Genomic DNA, 20,342 nt, shown 5'->3' on the forward strand with positions numbered 1-20,342 from the left:
ATGATGGAAAACAGAAAGCGTATCTTCTCTCTTTTGCTTCATCAGTTCTTACCCATTTAAAAGGCTCTTTTTTATTTCACCAGAAAAAATGTTTTCTTGGAGGAATCTATCTGCATAATGGCAATAATAAAAAGGTGTAAGAAACTGAGTGGAAGGTATTTCTTTCATCACACTACTTGATATAAATACCTTCCAAGTAGGTCAAGAATGGTCTACTTTTAGGCATGATAACCAAGAAAATCCATGATGCAAGTGGCATTCAACAACAGGTGATACACTAGTTTCATTAGCCCAAACTACAGAAAGAAACATTATTATAGGATCATCCAGCATGGACAAGGCCATGGCCTTTTATTCATAAAAATAGGCTCACACCCCTGAGTAAGAACACTGTCCTGCTGTTTAGCAACCATGCAGTTCACTTCTGATGTCAGAAAATGCTCTTTGAATTCATTGCTATCCAGAAATTGGGTCTATATCACCCATTCAAAAACAGAAAGCATTGCACCTGTGTTACTTGTACTATAAAAGATTGCCCTTAAATCCTTGTTTAAAGGCACATTGAAAATTTAGCAGTTACTATTCAAAGGAATAGTAACATATGTGAAAAGTAAGTTGTTATAAAGTGTGTTTGTAGAATATATAGGGTTGTGTAAGTGCAGTATGATCATATATATGTATATACATATATACATACATACATACACACACAAAGACAGAGATTAACGGGCGGGGAGGGGAAGGGAGAGGGAATGAACTGTTTGCTGAGGTTATTAGGTTTACTCTGCCCTGCTGCCTTTACCATTGCCATATCTTAGTCATGCCTACGTAGTATGCAATGTGCTACTGCTGGTGACAGCGACAACTGTCAGTGGAAAATCAGAAGGTATTTTTGTAGTTCATTGATTTAATTTTCTCGGGAGCTCATTTCTATTTAATTTGATTAGCCTATACATTGAAGTCAATCCATTTCATGAAAGTGTATTAGCCTAGTCAAGTAGATTGGGCTGAACCAGGAAAAACTCAATGCAATTGTTCTTATACATGTCACTAGCTAATTTCCTTGGTGAGGAGTCATTTTTTTCTTGCACATGTCTTAAAAACTAAAACTTGTGGCAATATTCTGTAATTTCCTTGGTAGAGAGTTGGAGGTGGGAGGAGGAAGAGCCCTCTATAAGGCTTTCTATTTATAACATTCATGACAGTAGCAGGAGTTATACTTTTTGCTTTAACTTCTTTTATTCTTTTTTCCACCAATACTTCTAAATGGTTCCCTGTGAATATGACATATTTACTTTAAGTGATACCGATTTTATTAGAGACAGGCTGATTGAAATAACGGATCATTGTGATAGATGCATGAGTCAGAAGTACTGCGTTTCAATTCTGATTTTACCATTTGTCTCTGTTACCAACAGTAAGCTGCCTACTAAATCAGACTGTACTTGACATCATCCCAACAACATGTAGTTAGACTCACTGAAATGGTAAAATATTTTGAGATTCATTAATGCAAAGTGATTCTGGCAGACTTTGGTATTAATAATTGAAAATCGCCTGTGTTTGCCTCGTATATAAAATAGTGAAAGCTGCATGTAAGTAATCAGTGAGGAGACCACAGCATCACTGAAGAAATGCCAAAGTAACTCATTTGAGTCTTTCATTTTATGTGATTAGAAATAGTAAGGACAATGCGACTTTGTCTTTCTGGCCATATTCAGTGACAGTAGTATCGTGGAATATAGAGGATTTGTGCCTATGTCTATTTGTATTTTGAGAATTTGAACTTCCAGTTCTGAATTCAGCATTTTACAAGAGCTAGCAAGACATTTTCATAGATTTTTTTTTCCTGAGGGAAATAAGCATTTAGTTTATATAGTAAATATTCGTAGAGATTTTGAGGACTGTGTCTCCACATGCACAATCTTAACTCAGTCACTAAAAATACTTCAAGAAATGTCTTCTTAAAAGTTTTGCAAAAAACTTATCTTTGAAAAGATAAATGACACTTAAAATAAATTAAGTAGTCATTAACTGACTTGTTTACCTTGTTCAGATTTTCATATATTCCAAAAGTGAAAGAAGCCAATAGTTATACATGTGTGTATCTCGCCATTTGTTACACATGAGAAGGAAACAGTCTCACTTTCCTATGTTAATTTTTCCAGTTTTATCACTGTTACGATTTATGAGAACCCAATTTCAATGGAATAGAAGTTAAGTTCTATGAGTTTTACTTCTTAAAACAAGAGCATAAGCCCTTGTGCTCATCCTATCATTGAAATTCCCTTGCTCAGTAGCCTTTTTAGTGGCATCAAATGAACAAAATACACTCTCTAGTGAGAACCGTTTAAAAATATTAACCACTCACTGTTTCTAAAGGCCTTGGAAATGAAACGCATACCCTAATTGCTGAACATTCCTCTGTCAGGATTGAAATAAACAAGGCAAATGCATGTGGCCAGCCACTTTTTGGTGTTTTTTCTTTAATGTTTGCAGGCTTGCTTCATCAGAGTTGTTTGTGCAACTCTGAGCAGCCCTATTTTACAGCCTGCTTTGTATTTTCCCTCTGTAACTTCAGCTCCAGCCCTTTATCCAAATATAGATTCTGATGAATAGTAAGATGGTTGTTCTTCTGGGAAAGGAGTCAGAGAGAACCAAGCTGTCGCTTTTCTTTATTTAATCTACATAAGCAAAGTGCTGGGAGGAGGGCCTTATCCTTTCCTGCCCCTGCCATGGAGCTAATGTGGTGGAGTTAAACAGAGACAGGATACAATCCAGAGGCAGAATGTCAAGGCTGAATCACCAACTATAATGAAGTCATACCATTCCCCTAGGTTAGAAGGCACATACTCTGTTCCTCATTTGATCTTTGCAACAGCTCTATAAGGGAGGCATTACCTCTGTCTTCTAATAAGAGGAGTTACGTGACTAGTCCAAGAATACACAGTGCGTTAGAAGTCCCAGAGAAGTTCTGTTTGAACGTGCTGTGCTTTGAAAACCTGCTTCCTTCTTTAAAACCATCTTGATACAATTAATGTAAGTGATCTACCTTTGTCAATCAGTAACCAAGTTTACCATACAAAGCCATCGGGAGTCCTGGCTAAGTCTAGGTTGAACTGCAGAGTAAGCACAGTTTGCTCTTGTCTTTCAATCTTTCCCCCTTTCAGCCAACATCACCACATCTTTTTATCCCAGTCATAGCCTCTCAGCTATCCAAAAGCAAGACTGACTGATACAAATTAAAGATAGTTCTAGAAAATTTAAAGAGTAAATATGTGGCTGAGGTTAACTCTGCAATTGGAGGAGGTCAGACTAGTTAAAGTGCATAAAATCTCAGCCCAGGTTAAAAAACGACAACAAAGAATTAACAAAAAATAATTGACTGAAGGTTTAGGAAATGGGAAGTTATGGAAAATCACTAATATTAGAAAAAAGTATTTAGTGCATTCATTTGTGTTCCTGTCAGTGGATTGTGGATTCCAGTTTGAACACAGAGCTCTGTTTCACAGAAAAGGTGGTTTATCAAATAGGGAATCTGAAGCAAATCCGAACTAATGCTCTGTCTTTTATAGAAGAGACTATAATTGTTGTTTTTTTGTTTTATTTTAAAAATAACAACAACAAGGGCGACAAATTTTACTTCTATTTCTAGAGAGGCATCAAGTACAGGAAATGTGAAGATGACTATCCAAATTGGCTGGAGCTTGCCTAGTAGCAATAGTTGCTTTAATTGCTATATTCTCAAAGGCCAGATTTATATAAACAAATTAAAACCATCAGTCTCCTGATCGAACAAAATAAGAGTTTTAAGACATAATGTAGATCTCATTTTATATTCTATGTTCTGATTAGATATGGGATTGTTTTACATTTAATTTTAAAGGCTCTGTCAGCTTAGATAAAATGGAGTAACTATGGTATCTTTGCATATTGATTAGTTAAGTAAGCGGGTTATAGAGTTAGATTTTTCTTGGTTTGAATTCTGGCTTTACCACTTATTAGCTGTGTAAGTTTGATAAATTTGCTTAACCTCTCAGAGTTTCAGATTTCTCATCTGTACAATGGAGAGATCAATTATATCTATTTTATAGGGTTGGTTCTGAGGACTGAGTGGGTAACACATGCAAAGTACTTAGAAAAATGTTACCTACTGTCGTTTTTATTAAAAGAACCATTCATGTTTTTATTGATGAAAATACAAAGTAGTGAAGCTGTCACATTGGGTCATAGATCTTAAAGCTATACAAGACCTCATAGATCTTGAAAACAGCCATTTGCTTTGGGGAGGAAGGTTTCATTATCCCAATTACATGGGATAAATGTGTCCAGGGAGGTTAAATGACTTTCCTAAGATCAAACAATTAGCAGCCAATGCAAGATAAATGCCCCCTCCCCCTCCAAATTGTGTTCTGATGTATGGTACCACTCTCCTCAAGGCCTTTCTCAATATGTTGGATAGGTCGTGACCAAGGTTGACCCTAAGAACCAATTGATCATGCATTATCCATTCTTTTGTGTCTGGCTTCTTTCATTCAATATGTTTGTAAGATTCATCATATATTAGGTAAAACAACAGTTCTTTCCTAATCTATTGTATGAATGTGTTACAATTTATTTATCCTTTTTACTGGTGATGGGAATTTGGGTTACTTCCAGTGTGGGGCCATTATGAATAAGAGCATTGCTACCAATGTTCTTGTATATATTTTCAATGAACATATGTATGCAATTTTGTTGTAGATATACCTAGTACCTGAACTAATGAGTTACAGATTATGCATATGTTCATCTTTAGTAAATATTCTCAAAGAGCTTTACAAAGTGCTTTCCAATTTAGACTCATACGGTATTTGGGGAGGTTCAATTCTTTTATTTTCACATTATGGAAATAATGTGGATGCTTCTAGCTCTGTCACTTAAAATGCAAGCACAGTAGGGACAGGGATTAAATGACTGCCACTCAAGTAATTTGGGAATTTTTTTTTAAAAAGGTATGACAATGTAATTAAGCTGATAGAGACTTTTGAACATGTGAATATAGGGGTGGGGAACAAAATCAGGGGGGTATAATTCACCAGCAATCTCTTTGTTCTTAAAGTAAGGAAACCCAATTTACATAATTTATATAGGATACATTTAAAAAGAAAATAATTTTGGAGCAACATGACCAATAAACTTAGCTGTCTCTTTGGTGATGCTGGGAGCATGAGAAATATGCAGTTTACGCTGGTGGTTCTCATGCATGAACACAATTATAGATGAGCTGGCGTTACAGAGACTGGCTACATGATCAGAATGTCAGTGCAGACTAAGGGGATCTATGCAATAATGAAAAAGGTAGAAATAGCTATCAAAAGGAAGATGTGTTTTAACATATTCAATGCAATATTTTTAGAAAGTTTCCTGAAAGTCTACAGTTTTAAAAAATATTGTGATAGCAAACAATTAAATGAGCTGAGGGCTAATGATGCAACTGTAAATCACATGTATGTCTTGGTCTAGATTCAATCTTTTTTCACCAAAGTAACCCTAACTTAGTATTTAAAATAATATTGTGTAAATAATAGAATTAAGACACTTTTTTATTATTATAAGTCTGTGTGAAAAAATGGCCAAGAAAATAGTCTTCTTGTGCATTGCATAGTTAAGATAATTGAGCTTATGATAGGGAATATTTGCACTAAAGACAAATAGCAGAGTTTTAGAAAAGATTTCATCAGAGTAATTCTCTAGGCTTCCTAAACACTGTCATTAATTTTGTGATATTTTAAAATAAATTCTTTAAGAAAGCATTTGGTATACAGCTATCTTTTACACATCATAAAGACTGGTAAAAGTCAAATCAGTGGGAAAATACTGAACAGGCAATATATTAATAAGCAAGAATAATGAACAATATAGCCTTCAGATTAATGACTATATGAGACACCACATGATATATTTAAATGGTCATTCAAAAAATGTAAATCTGTTAATACTCAGCTAGTAGCAGAGCTTGGATGCCAGGAAGAGGCAGGGTAGAACCAAAGAATGATGACAATGTCACAGTGATTTAGCCATTGTATCCTGTACTCCACAGTCCTGAGTGGTGTAAGTTGCTTGATGTCATTTTTCTTTCTAATCCTTGTACAGCATTTTTAGCCTTTTCACTAAACACAATGCATGTTTACAGTAAATATCCAAGCTATCCAAAAAGACATAGAAGGGAATGTAGGAATCTCTCTTTTTCTCCCTTCCCCCCAACTTCTATTTCTTCCACTCCAGATGATTTTTAATGTATCCACTCACGTATGCATGTGTAGAGTTTTTATATATGGTACATGATATCATACATTTTCCTGGACTTTTATCTGGGAGGTGTTTCCCGTATTGATTAACTGTTAAAAATAGCTGCATATTATTCTAATGAATAATTTATTATATTGCTATCTCTCCCCTCTCAAAGAATATTTTGGTTGTTTCCAATTTGTTGTTATCTTTCTTATGAAAAACAATATTTCAGGATGTCATTAATGCATAATCTTGGTGCACTTTTATGTGGTTTTATCTATAGAGTAAATTGCTAATAGCAGAATTACCAAGTCAGTGCTTTCCAAATTACTTTACAAAAAGCTGGTCCTGGGCAGTATTCCAAATAGGGAGCAGTGCTGGGGAAACCCGGAAACACCACTTTTCTCTTTGTTCCACTAGTTCTTTAAAAAGGGCAGAGTGATCCTAATTCATGGGAGATCCTCTAACAAGAGATCATCTATGGAAGCCTGAACTTTCTTGTGTTACCACAAACGGTGCTGTCTAGTGAGCTCATATGAAATGATTGCTACATTCAATTGCTGTTTTACATCTTCAGTAAATTCCATAGATGGCTTAAGAATATATTGAATTTGTGTGCTTTTCTGAGATAAAAGTGGTTTTCCAGAAGACATAACAGTGGGCACTGCCCTCTGTTCTATTCTAAAATAATAGAGCCCATAACCTCCAGTTTTTCACTCCAAATTGTAATTTTTCTTTATTATGAAGAACAATCATTGAATTAATGTATTTTATTATTTTTCATGCTCCATTACATTTTCTCAAAAGAGTTTCTGTGCCCATTAAATGACATTGCTTAAGTGGCTTAAAACTTTTCACAAGAAAGCTTTATGCAAATCTGTCTCTAATAATCATCAAATGAAACTGTCTAGCATGGTTTTAGGAGATGCTGTAAGCGATCAGAAGGCTAGTCCTCCATAGTAGTGTGAGGCTTTGAAACAAGTGACAAACTTTGTGATTTAAAGCAAAGCAAAGAGCAATCAGCTAGATATCATCCATATGAGACTCATTTTAAGAAAGATGAAAAGCACTCATCTTATGCCGAAAATGCAATTTCTTATCTTCAGCATGGTTAGGTAGTTGTTTTAAAAATGAGTTTATTTTCTTCTCAATAGATATCATACAAAATCGCATTTGAAATCAGAATAGGGAAATATAAGATACATGCAATTTAAAGCATCTTGCAAGTTGATTTTGGCAATTATGGGAAAGTACTAACTCAGGAATACCAACTGCATAATAAAGGTAAATGGGTGTCATAGTGCCCATTGGAGAGAGAATAAAGCCACAATGCCTGCCATCTCCGACAAAAAGTACAAAACAGCAACTCAGCCACACTGGACTTCCCACTGGATGCCTTCAGTGCTGTATGTGGCCTGGTTTGCTGGTATATATTTGCAGATTGTACAAAATTAGCATAGATTGAACATTAAGTGAAGAAAACATAATGATATAGGAGTTCAGTGTGAGAAAGGATCAGAAAGGGATTCTTTTTTTTTTTTTTTTGGTTTAGTAATGGTTGTAACAGAGTACAATTCAGGCACATTTCTCTTTATGCAGAAGTGGTCCCCAAATTAAGAACTATTTAACTATAAAAATGACATATGGAATTGCTTTTAAAAATTGTCCCTGGAGTTGGTGGTAGTAAGAATGGAGCTCCGTCAGGAACTTTAAGCTTTTAAAGAGTTGTCTCACGTATTTTTGGGTGACAAATTCTGTTCCCTTACAGCTCTCCTAGTTTACAAAGCTGTACAGCATGTTACTGTACTATACTGAATACAGTAGGCAATTGTAATGCAATGGGAAGTGGTAATATGTTCATTATGACTGCTATGACATCGCTGGGCAATAGGAATTTTCAGCTCCATTATAATCTTACTAGAGGCCCGGTGCATAAAATTTGTGCACTTGGGGGTGTCCCTCAGCCTGGCCTGTGCCCTCTTACAGTCCGGGAGCCCTTGGGGGATGTCCACCTGCCAGCTTAGGCCCACAATGGATTATATTTCCAAAAAAAGAGGTAGTTGAGATGCTGGATAGGCAAAGAAAGATGAAGGGAGGGTAGGAGGGTGGGAAAGATGGAGGGAGGCAAGAAAGGAATAAAGAAGGGAGGGAAGAAGAGAAAGAGATAGAAAAAGAAAGACAGAATTCACATTGTCCTTACTGCTTAGTCTGCTTGGCTAGTGTGGGGTTCAATGGTAAGACTATACATAAAAGAATGCTGAGTAACTTTTAAAGCATTATAAAAACACTAAAGGCCCTGTGCATGACATTCATGTACTGGGGGGTCACTCAGCCCAGCCTGTGCCCTCTCGCAGTCCGGGACACCTAGGGGGATGTCTGCCTGCCAGCTTAGGCCCACTCCCCGCGAGGGGTTGTTAGCGCTGCCACGGAGGCAAGAAAGGCTCCTGCCACTGCTGCTGTGCTTGCAGCTATGAGCCCAGCTTCTGGCTGAGCGGCGCTCCCCCTGTGGGAGCACACTGACCACGAGGGGGCAGCTCCTGCATTGAGCATCTGCCCCCGGAAGTTCAGTGTGTGTAATAGTGACTGGTCATCCCGCCATGGTCAATTTGCATATTTGGGTTTTATTATATAAGATGGTACCACCATCCTATATGCTGTGTTTGAAAAAGGTGTTCTAAAAAAAGAAACCTCACAGGTGATTTGATCATAAATTTCTAACTGGGTAGGTCATGATGGGTAGTTATACCCCATGCTTATAATTTCTTCATATATATATATATATGTATATGTATATGAAAACTTATGTATACACAAAATCCTTGTACATAAATGTTTATGGTGTCTATTTATAATCACACACACACAAATAACTGGAATGACCCCAAGTACCCTTCAGCTGGTAAATGGATAAACTATGGTTCATCCCTCATCAACCAGCTGCTTCCTGCATGCTCCACACCGGGGATTGAACCTACAACCTTGGCATGTGCTCTAACCACCAGGAATTTAACTGTGACCTCCTGGTTCATAGGTTGATGCTCAACCACTGAGCCACACTGGATAAACCTTTAGTAAAAGGTTTATCTTTGCCTCAAGCAAGCCCTGTCCATTGTTTCTTTGTATCTAAGTTAATACACCTTTGAAATAAGCCATCCTCAAGAGAGCAAATAATCTTAATTATTCTCTAATCCAATCCATGCCTTGCTTTCTCCCATCTTCATGTAATCTTTCTTACTTAATTCCAAGTGCATAAAAGAAGCTGCAGACTGCCATTGGAAGCATTTTTCTCAGTCTGTTGAAATCTTGCTTCCCTCTGTTTGGCTTAACTAAATTTCTATAAAAATTCTCACTCTGAAATAAAAGTCCCACAAACACTTGTTCTGTATGTATATGCCTGATAACATACAGGGATGTTTATGCTTTTAACTGTTAGCAAGTGACCCCAATGATCCCTGACACATACTTTGGTAATTTTGCTGAGATCTGAATTTTTGTCCAATAAGCTATGAGGCATCTACATAGGCACACATCACTTAGCTCAGTGATTCTCAAATTTTAATGGGAGGTGGATCATCTGGGGGATCTTGTTAAAATGAAAATTATGATTCAGTGGCTCTGGGTTGGGGCCTGAGAGTTTGCATTTCTAACCAGCTTCTGGGTGATGCCCAAACTACTGACACAGGAACACATTTTAATTAGCAAAGATTTAGCTACTGGGTGTTTTCCTGGTTGCCCAGGTTCTCAATAAAGTTTTAGTTTTCTCTCTTGAGTCTCAAGTGTGCAGTAAGGTCTCAGCATGCATGTTTCAGGGTTATGTTTTTAAATATAGAATCAAACCTGGGACCCTTCAGTCTGTAGGCTGGCACTCCATCCACTGAGCCAAACCAGTTAGGGCATCAGGGTTATGTTTTGAGCTGACATTTATTAAGTATTTTCAGAGTAAGAATTTAACACGGACCCTCTTGCTTATTATAATGGCTTCCAATTTACAGATGAGGAAAGGGAAGCTTAAGGAGGTTACTTCACTTTCCTGAGATGAGCACCACAATTCGAACACACACAATGTTTTTCAGATACTGCTTGTGTGATGTGTAACATTTCATTAGTGGAAATAGAAAATTAGTTCAATTGAGGAAGTAAAATTTTATGATGTTCCAGACACAGCAATAATCATATGTTCAAAGGACATGTCAATAGTTAGGAGATAAAATTTTATAACACTTATTTCTTTGTAAGAAAGGAGAGAAAAATCAAATTACCCAATATTTATAACTAAAATAGCATGTCTTTGTCTACTATAGAGAGCACAACTTTTCATGACTTTGTGCATTCCTCAGATATAGAGTAGAAACTGTTGATTCTGATAGTTCAGGAAAAAAAATTTAAAAGCTCATGATTTCTGGTGGGATTTCTATTTGATTTTGGTAAAGGAAGAACAGGGAAAGCACACTGCATTAAGACTTAAAAGTACTCACTGAACATGTCTAGACTTACCTGGATTATTAACTGCAATCCTTGAAAGTCAATGACCATGGAGAATTCTTCCTTCCTGGTTCCCAAATTATTTTTTAAAAGTTTTCTTTGCATTTTCGTTTGAAGAAGTCTATTTCTAAATACTCTTGGTGGAATAATTCACATCAGTCTGATTTCCCAGGCCTTTAGTAGCTTGCTACTGTTTCTTAAGATATATAGTTTTAGTTTATGCCAGGTGGCTCTACTGAGATAAATTGCGCTGTCTCAATGTTGAATTGAACTGTTTGCAACCAACTTGTAATTATTCCTGTTCCACATACTTTGAAATCTGTTATTTTTTTATTGTAGATCTTGTAAGAATAAGATGATTAATAAAAGCAATCCAGTTCTAGAAAACTTTAGGACAATGCATTTTCTACAAACTTAAATTCCCTTTTCTCCTTTGTGAAAATTCTACCCTTAGAATCGTGCTCCATGCCACTTGCTTCCTGGGATTATTTGAAAGATGGTCATCTAGGAGGGCTTAGTGAGCCTGCACAAATGTACCTCATGATGCTAAAGTCAAGTGTGTGCAGATAGCCCTGGGTAGCCTCTCAGTTTTTTTCAATCTATTCAAGCCTTTTTTGACAATTTTTAGGTCCTTGTAATTTATTGAATAGCATTGTAATATTTTTAAGAAGACATGAAGCATGAATCCCCTTGCCCCCCTGCCCCAGTCATTAATGTTAGATTTGGGAAGCTAATTCTTTATTATACTTGGAGGAAGAGGAGAAAATGCAGCAGGCAGCACATTTTCTTGAAATTATTTTGTCATCTTTTTAAGACACAAAAAAAATTGAGCTTTTCTGACCGCAAATTAGGTCATCTCACTGCAAGCGGTATTAAGAATTTCTTATTTATGTTTTGCCTGTTGTCAACCTCCAGCAATTCTCAGGCCCTGAATCTCAGAAGGTCACTTTTGTTTGGTGATTGGGAAGAAGGGAGAGGGTGGGCTAGTATAGAATAAGGTGAGCATTGTAGTTGTTCACTGATTTATTTCATTTGTTCATGTCCCTTCAGAACCAGTTTCCTGAATGCTGAAGGACTTAGAGCTGGGGAAGACAATCGCTAGAATGTGAAGTGGAATAGTGGAATATAGGAATTATATTAACAGTCCTGGCTGAGTTTCCCACATGCCCAGGAATGAATTCAGGAGCTGGGAAGCTTGGAATGATCATAGAGATAGTAGTATTGGGACGACTGTTCTATGCATAGGGAAGTTAAGGGAAATCAGGATGAAATTGTGTGTCTTACCACCAAGTCTCTTTTCTCATTCTTTTGAGAAAAGTTATTAAGTGCCTCCTATAAATTAGTCTTTGCTAAACACAGTGAACAAAATAAGACTGCTTTCTGCCCTCAAAGTCGCAACAATCAGGTGGAGAGACAGACATTAATCATAAAATGATCGGGTATGCAGTGCAATGTTGCAGCAGTAAGATGTTGATAAACCACCTGTAACAAGTGAGATTCACCTTGATGGGTGATCAGGGAAGGCATCCTTCAGGAAATGGTGTTCAAGTTGAGATCTAAGGAACAAATAGCATTACACCAGTGAAAAGAAGAAGGAAGACATGTGCAGGCAGAGAGAATTTAATATGCAAAGGCTCTGCATAGGGAGGTAGAGTGTTGTGAAGGGAAGCTGGTGTGGCTGATGTGTAGGGTCAAAGGCATGATGTGAAATGCAGCTGGAGAGGTTAAAAGGGGGCAGAATAAGGAGTTTTATTTTATCTTAAGGAAAACAGGATGCAAGCTACATATTTTAAGTAAGGTACTTATGTGGAGAAGAGATGATGGTGGCTTCATTAAGTGAAAGTGATGAGAAGTTAGATTCTGGATACAGTTTGAAGGTGGTGCCAACAGGATTTTCTTAAGGCTTAATTATGGGTATGAGTTGAGATGACTTCAAGGCTTTTGGCTTGAGGGTGCAGAAGGATGGAGTTGCTATTAACTAAGATGGGGAAGGTTGCTAATTGAGCCAGATTTGGAGAATGGCTAAGATATTTAATAGGTATATTAGCCATTTAAATGGAATGTAGAGCAAGCAGTTGTATATAACAGACTGGAGTCTGGGACCAAGATCAGAAGTAGAGGTGAAAGTCTGGATTGTTGAATACTTTCATATATTTGTTGGCAATTTGTATTTATTTTTTAAATTAAGTTTTCATTGACCTTTGTATTTTTGCTTCTTGACTTGATAGAACTTATTTTATAATAACATTTATCTGATATATTTTGCAAATATATTTCATAATGTTTTTTCAGTTAGTATTTTTCAACATAAATATTTAGGTATGCTGAATAAAAGGACTTTTATTCCTTTTATTTATAAAATTATTTATCTTCTAACCACTGAATGGCCTCTCATTTCTCATTTTAAGCATAAACATTCTGGGATTTATTTTTGTAGACATGATATAATAATTCTAGTTAGCTTTTTTTCAAACCAGTTAGCAAATAATTCTAGTATCATTTGTTGGCTATTTTGTTCACTAATTAACATCACAATTAACCTTAGGTTAAATATTTATATGTTAACATTCATTTGAGTTTATTCCTATGATTTATATTACTTTCTATCAATATTTGTTTCTCATATTACTGATTATACAATATTTTAATTATTTTAGCTTAAAAATATGAGATATTATCTGGGAAAACAAATCTATCATTCAAAAAGATTTTCTTTGGGTTATTTTCTCTCATTTATGCATTCTGGTGACTTTCACATATAACAAGAATTATCAGTCTTTAAATGATTTTTAAAGCTCAGTCATATGTTTGTCTTATTCTGGCACATACTTTTTTTTGAGATAATTCTTTGAGGGATATCACAGAAAAGTATTTGTGGCTATTCTTATTTGTTATTTCCTATGTATTAGTGAAAATAGTCTGATGGTTTAAGATTTGAAATATTTCAGAGTGGAGTATCTTTGGGTGTTGACAAGTTCAAGGTCATGGATATGTAAATGGGATGCTTAAGTGATGAGGAAATGAAATTCACTATATATGAGAAGGCAAGCAAATTTAGATTCCAGGTGTTGAACATATTTTCCAAAGGGCATTCAAAGGTTCCCAAGACAAATTGGAGAGGAAGATTATTTTTCAGGTTCCAAAGTCCTGGTGATTCTGGTGTAGAGAGATGATATTAATGAGAAGAGGTAGTAGTGTGTGGAAGAGAAGGATGTTATAGATATCAAAGGAGAGTGGACTTTGATTTCATTCTCTTACCTGAGAATGAAAAAGTTGTATTTTCTAAGTGGCATGCCTTCCAATCAATTGTAAGCATACATGTGGTATGGGAAAATAAAATACACACACACCGCTAAATGTGATGATTTCAGAGAAAGAAGCATTATTCTCACTGAAAATCCTAATTGCAACTAGAGTAGGGAAGTGGAGGGAGTATTTTGTGAGGAGTTACGTTATAGAGGGTATATATGGATAGTGGTTGAGTAGGAGGATTGGAAGCACTGTGGGTTAGTTGGCTTTGCTTTGTAGCAAAACACACCCAAAGTTAGTAGCTTAAAACAGTAATTTGGTAGGTTGGAAATTTGCACTGAAATCACCGGGGAATTTTACTTTTTTGTCTTGATCTGGTTAGTCTAATATTGGCTGGGCTTGCTTACTCATCTATAGTTAGCTAATGAGTTAGCTCAGCCTGTCGGTTTATTGTGACCTCATTTTTTTGTGTGTATGGCTGGGATAATTGGAGCCTCTTTCCATGTTTTTTTTTCAACCTAACAGGTTAGCCTAGACCAGTGATGGCGAACCTATGACCCGCGTGTCAGAGGTGACACATGAACTCATTTTTTTGGTTGATTTTTTCTTTGTTAAATGGCATTTAAATATATAAAATAAATATAAAAAATACAAATCTTTGTTTTAATATGGTTGGAAATACAAAAAAAAATTCTATATGTGACACGGCACCAGAGTTAAGTTAGGGGTTTTCAAAATGCTGACACGCCGAGCTCAAAAGGTTCGCCATCACTGGCCTAGACAGTGGTCAGCAAACTCATTAGTCAACAGAGCCAAATAGCAACAGTACAACGATTGAAATTTCTTTTGAGAGCCAAATTTTTTAAACTTAAACTATATAGGTAGGTACATTGCTATTAACTTAATTAGAGTACTCCTAAGGCTTAGGAAGAGCCACACTCAAGGGGCCAAAGAGCCGCATGTGGCTCGCGAGCCGCAGTTTGCTGACCACGGGCCTAGCATTGTTCATATGATGGGTACAGATGTCTAAGGAAGTCCAAGCTTGCGCAGCCTCTTGAGGCTTAGCCTAAGAACTTAGTTGGACATTATTGCTTCTACAGTGTTTTCTTGACCAGGCCAAGTCACAAGGCCAGTATAGATGATGGAGGGCCTGTAAAGTCACATTGAAAGGGGCATAGAAACAGGGAGCAAGAAACCTGTAGACATTTAAAATTTTTCAACCCTGGCAGGATGATTGGGGGGATAGAAATCCAGAGAGATACAGGATGAAAGCAGGAGAGATGTATGTGCTTGTTGCTTTCAAATTGGGGAGCTGTGGTCAAGAACTATACGATGCGAAGTGTGATGGGCATCACTGAATTCATGGGTCTGGTTCTTGCTCTGGCACTAGCTTTCAGCATTGGGGCAGCCGCATTCTCATGTAGTATCAAGAGCTTGGTGAGCCCGACTGGTGTGGCTCAGTGGTTGAGCATTGACCTATGAACCAGGAGGTCACAGTTCAATTCCCTGTCAGGGCACATGCCTAGGTTGCGGGCTCAATCCCCAGGGTGGGGTGTGCCAGAGGTAGCAGATCAATGTGTCTCTCTCATCATGTTTCTATCTCTTCCTCTCCAAAATCAATTAAAATATATTTTTAAAAAATAGCTCGATGAAACTCGTGGTCAACTGCCATGTCTGAAGCCATCCCTGAAGTTTTTTTTTGTTTTGTTTTTGGACTGTGTTTCAGATAGAACAGAATGGAAATGTGGTATGGTGCTTTTAAAAAATACCAGCTCAGAAAGGCAGGGATCAGTTGTGGTTAACTCCCTCCTAGGATTCTAATTTCAATGTGGAAATTGGTCCCAAGTGAGTGGCAAGTAAGGAGTGAGGTTTTGAACAATGCTAACTTATGTTTATATAGGATGAATTGTTATTCTATTTCACACAAGGCAGGGTGCATTTGTCATTTATCTCTGTACTTGACACACTATCTAATACATGGTAAATGCTTGTTGCATCATTTATTGAATAAGGTGTTCCATATTTTGACCCCTTTTCCAAATTTTGGTTGTACTTTGCCTCTTCAGTACATATTAACAGTAAGTTTAGATTATTATACTTGTGCATCTTTTGCAAAGTGTACAATTGATTGTACTTTCCTTTACTGTGTCAAGTTTATTCTTCCTCTATTTTGATGTGGGGCTTTAATAAAACAGAGCAACTAAGGGATATGTGTGCCAAAGCTAACGGCATTGATGGATGAAAAGGCATTCATCTCAAAAAGAACAGAAACAATAGTCCTTTCTAAATTCTTTACTTTGTCATGAATGTTGCATACTTTCACTCAGGGCAAGTTAAAACCATTTCCAGATTTTAAATACTTTGAGGGTAAAACATTTCCCAAGCAATTCAGTTTTTATAGATAATATATCAGGAAACTAAAAAATTTAACTGGGATTGTCACTTTAGATTGTTCTAAAAACAATATGTGTTTTCATATATGCAGGATTAATGTTGGGTCTCGTGTGTGTGTGTGTGTGTGTGTGTGTGTGTGTGTGTGTGTGTGTTTGTCTATCTATTTGTCTGTCCATCTATACTGTATATGCCCTATAACAAAAAGTAGGCTTTTCCATACATGAAAGGAATATGTTCTATCAGATAAACAAAGCATGTTTGTTTCCAGGTTTCACTATTGTAAAAGTACCTCCGTGATTATTATATGAGGTTCATGTTTCTCTGCCTCTCCAGCACAAAATATTATCATTAGAATGAATATATTTTCTAATTTGATGTATATGGTGTCTTATCCAGTGTGACTTGAGCATAGTGAATGGGTGTGAGAATGTAAGTACAATATTTTGTGATATAGGTGGAGAGAGAAGTAGGTAACCAGATAATGCAGGGCCTTCAGGTCATTTGAAAGAACTTATTGTTTATCTCCAAAGCATTAGGAAACAATTGTTGGGGTTGTGTGTGATGATATATTCCATTTTAGATATATTATTCTGCAGCAGTATGGATTGAAAAGAACGGAGGTGGAGGGGTGTATGAGCATTCGTTAGAAAACATTAACACTAGCCCAATATGGAGAGGTAGGATAATGGGTGTGGAATTGGAAAGAAGTGAATGGATTTGATTGAATATGTAGGAAGCAGAATATATTGATTATGGTGATTGGATTTCTGGGAGAGAGAGAGAGAGAGAGAGAGAGAGAGAGAGAGAGAGAGAGAGAGATGGCTGGAAAGGTCCCATGGCATGAGTTTCAAATTTCAGATGTGCAAGTGGATGGATGGTTATGCTGAAGTGGAGAGCACTGGAGTGCACACAGGTTTAGGAGAAAATTATGGCTTTAGTTTTAGTTATATTGAGTTTGAGATGCCTATGGATATCTGAGAGGAAATAGTTAAGTTTGATATATTGATTTGTAGTTTAGAAGAAATAGGTCTGAATGGGAGATATGTATATGGAACCCATCTGCATATAGATAATAATTGTAACCATGGGAATGGTTAGAGTCACCAAGGGAAAGAACATAAGGAGAGGGACCAAGTCTTGAAATATTCTGCCATTTAAAATCTATAAAAGGTGATGAGCCTGTAAAATAATCTGAGAAAGAGTTGTCAGATATTTAAATGGAAAATCAGAGGTATTTTGTAAGACGGAAACTAAAGGTAAAAATGTTTTAAGAAAAAGGAGTGATACGTGATAATACAAGGTGCTGTGAGAGGACAGGAATGATGATTCCCATTTTTCATCAGATTCAAAATATGGAGGAGGCTGCCATAGTGAGAACAACTTTGGTGGAATCAAAAAGAAGACAGATTAGAGTGGGCCATGGGGAGTGGATGGGGGGGGGAAGTAGTGGTTCTTTTTTGCAATAAATTTGGCTGTGCACTGGAGGAGAGATGAAGCAGGTACTGGAATCACATGTAAGGTTTGGGGATTTTTAAGATGAGAGGGAATAGGGATGAATAATATTGAAATGTTGGTGGCAGGTATCAATGGAGGGAGAAAAGGAAGTGAGGGAGGAAGAGAGAGGTGTGTAGATATAGAAAATCGAAGGGGTGGAGTAATTGATGGTATCAACTGAACAGGAAGGATAGGGTTCAGAGCAATTGGAGGGCTTTGCCTTTGTAGTGTACAGAAACATCTCCTATACAGAAACAGGAGGTGAAGGAGAGTGGGTGGATTCCGATGTAGCTAAATGTACAGACTTGGTAGAAAGGAGGTCAGAGGAGTGGAGTCTGTATTTGGTAGCTTTCATTTTATCTGTGAAATAAGACCCAGGGTGAATTATTGGGGAGAAGAAATAGAGTCAGAGGTGGGGGTTGGTTGAAAGATACCTGTTTAAGAAATGCTAAGTTGCTAACTAGATTTTGTACTATTCATCCATCTGGTTATATAATTTTCCTTTTAACCTTTTAACAACCCAAATGTAGGCATGAGAAAAATGAGTGGATTCACCCATGGTTGGGATTTGGATACTTTCTGGATACAGATGTTTATTGTATTGGCCAAAAAATGGATCCAACTTAAAGACTTAAGAGATTTAAATTGGATAGAAAGAAGGTAAGGTTAGTTGAGGGCTAATCAATAAGGAGAAGTTAGTTTGTATTGAATTGGAAGCACCAACCAGATTTTAGGAAAAATTCAGTGAGTGCAGTTGAGGGAGCAACTTGGAAGTGTAAGGAGTTCGAGTCAGGGTAGACTGATGAAGAGCAGTTTTGAGTGAGGTAAGCGCAGAATATGACTATTATGCAAGTGAGGGGGAAGAGGGAGGCCCAAGGAGCCAAGAGGCAGGGTGCTGGATGGGCCAATCATATAAATGTCAAAATCTTCCAGTGTGTTGCAGACATTTGGATGGAGAAAGAATATATGATCTGAATCTCAGAGTCTGCAATGAATGAAGCGGAGGTTCCAATGGTGTGTGTGTGTGTGTGTGTGTGTGTGTGTGTGTGTGTGAGAGAGAGAGAGAGAGAGAGAGAGAGAGAGAGAGAGAGAGAGAGAGAATTGAGGAGGCAGAGTGAGTGGATGGAAAGTTGGTGACATGAACCTCAAAGAACATATTTTTGTGTATATGTGAGAAAGTAGAGAAGTGACCCCCAACTGTACCTCTGACCCTAAAGTATAGAATGTCTACTTCATGGTATATAGGTATGTATTAGTTTGCTAAGGCTTCCATAACAAAAACCACAGACTAGGTGGCTTAAACAACAGAAATTTATTTTCTCCCAGTTCTGGAATCTCAAGTCTAAGATCAAGGTATTAGCAGGTTTGGTTTCTCCTGGTGTTTATCTCCTTGGCTTGCAGAGGATTGCCTTCTCTGTGCCCTCACATGGTTTTCCTTTATGCCCGCTCATGCCTGTTGTTTCTTTGTGTCTGAATTTCCTCTTATAAGGGACACTAGTCATGTTGCATTGGGGCCTATGCTAATGACCTCATTTGAACATTTTCACCTTTTCAAAGGTCTTATCTCCGAATATGGATACATTGTGAGGCACAGAGGGTTAGAATATATGAATTTTGGGGGAATACAATTCAGCACATATCAATGAAGTATCCATGGTAGTAACAGAGCATATAGCTATCCTTTGAGAGGGCCATAAGACAAGGACTACTTCTGTGGGGAAACCAGAATTCAGTTAAGGATGAATGACCAAGTGGATGAAGCTATAGATGGGATAGAAATAAAATTACAGAGGACCAGGTGAGTTTGGCAGTGAGGAGAAGATTGTTGGATGCAGATAAATATGTAAAAGAAAAAATCATAATGCACTATAAAGGTTGGTAAATGAGTGAATGAGTGAAGGAGTCAAGTTCACCTGGTTGCTTCAAAAGGGGGAAAAAAAGGAGATATTTGACTTTTTGTTGAATTAGCCGCCTCATTTGTCAATAGCAAATCCTGATGGTAAAATAGTGGGTTTGCAGTGCTTTTGTAGCATTTTCCACTACTTTCTGTTGCTGAGTGAATAGATTTTTTTTTACTTTAACTTTTCAATAGGTTATTATTTGTATGAAGAAAAGCTATTGATTTTGATCTTATTTTATAAGTCAATTATTGGTTGAAATCATTTATTGGGGGGGTCTCTTTTCTCCAGGTAGTCATTTATGTCTTCCATAAATAGTGATCATTTTGTCTCCTTTCCAGTGTATCTCTAATCATTTTAATTCTAATAGTAGTGGTAACTCTGAAAATCCTTATGATATATTGTTAAGGACTGGAATTTACTGTTAGAAAAGTTCTTTGGTGGTCTAGGTAAAAATTAATGGAACTTAAACAAGAGTTGGTGGCAGTGAAAATAAAAGAAAAAGATTAGCTTTCATAACACTTTGGCTTTTGACTGAATACAGAGTCAGTC

At 36.9% G+C, this 20,342-nt stretch overlaps 1 protein-coding gene across 1 annotated transcript in view; it reads left to right on the top strand.

Annotated features, from left to right (window-relative positions):
- Positions 1-20,342, top strand: part of NELL2 (neural EGFL like 2) — a 359,055-nt gene that overhangs the window by 120,963 nt on the left and 217,750 nt on the right. The window lies entirely within an intron of this gene.

Source organism: Myotis davidii, unplaced genomic scaffold (assembly GCF_000327345.1).
Source record: "Myotis davidii unplaced genomic scaffold, ASM32734v1 scaffold290, whole genome shotgun sequence".
Classification (NCBI taxonomy): Eukaryota; Metazoa; Chordata; class Mammalia; order Chiroptera; family Vespertilionidae; genus Myotis; species Myotis davidii.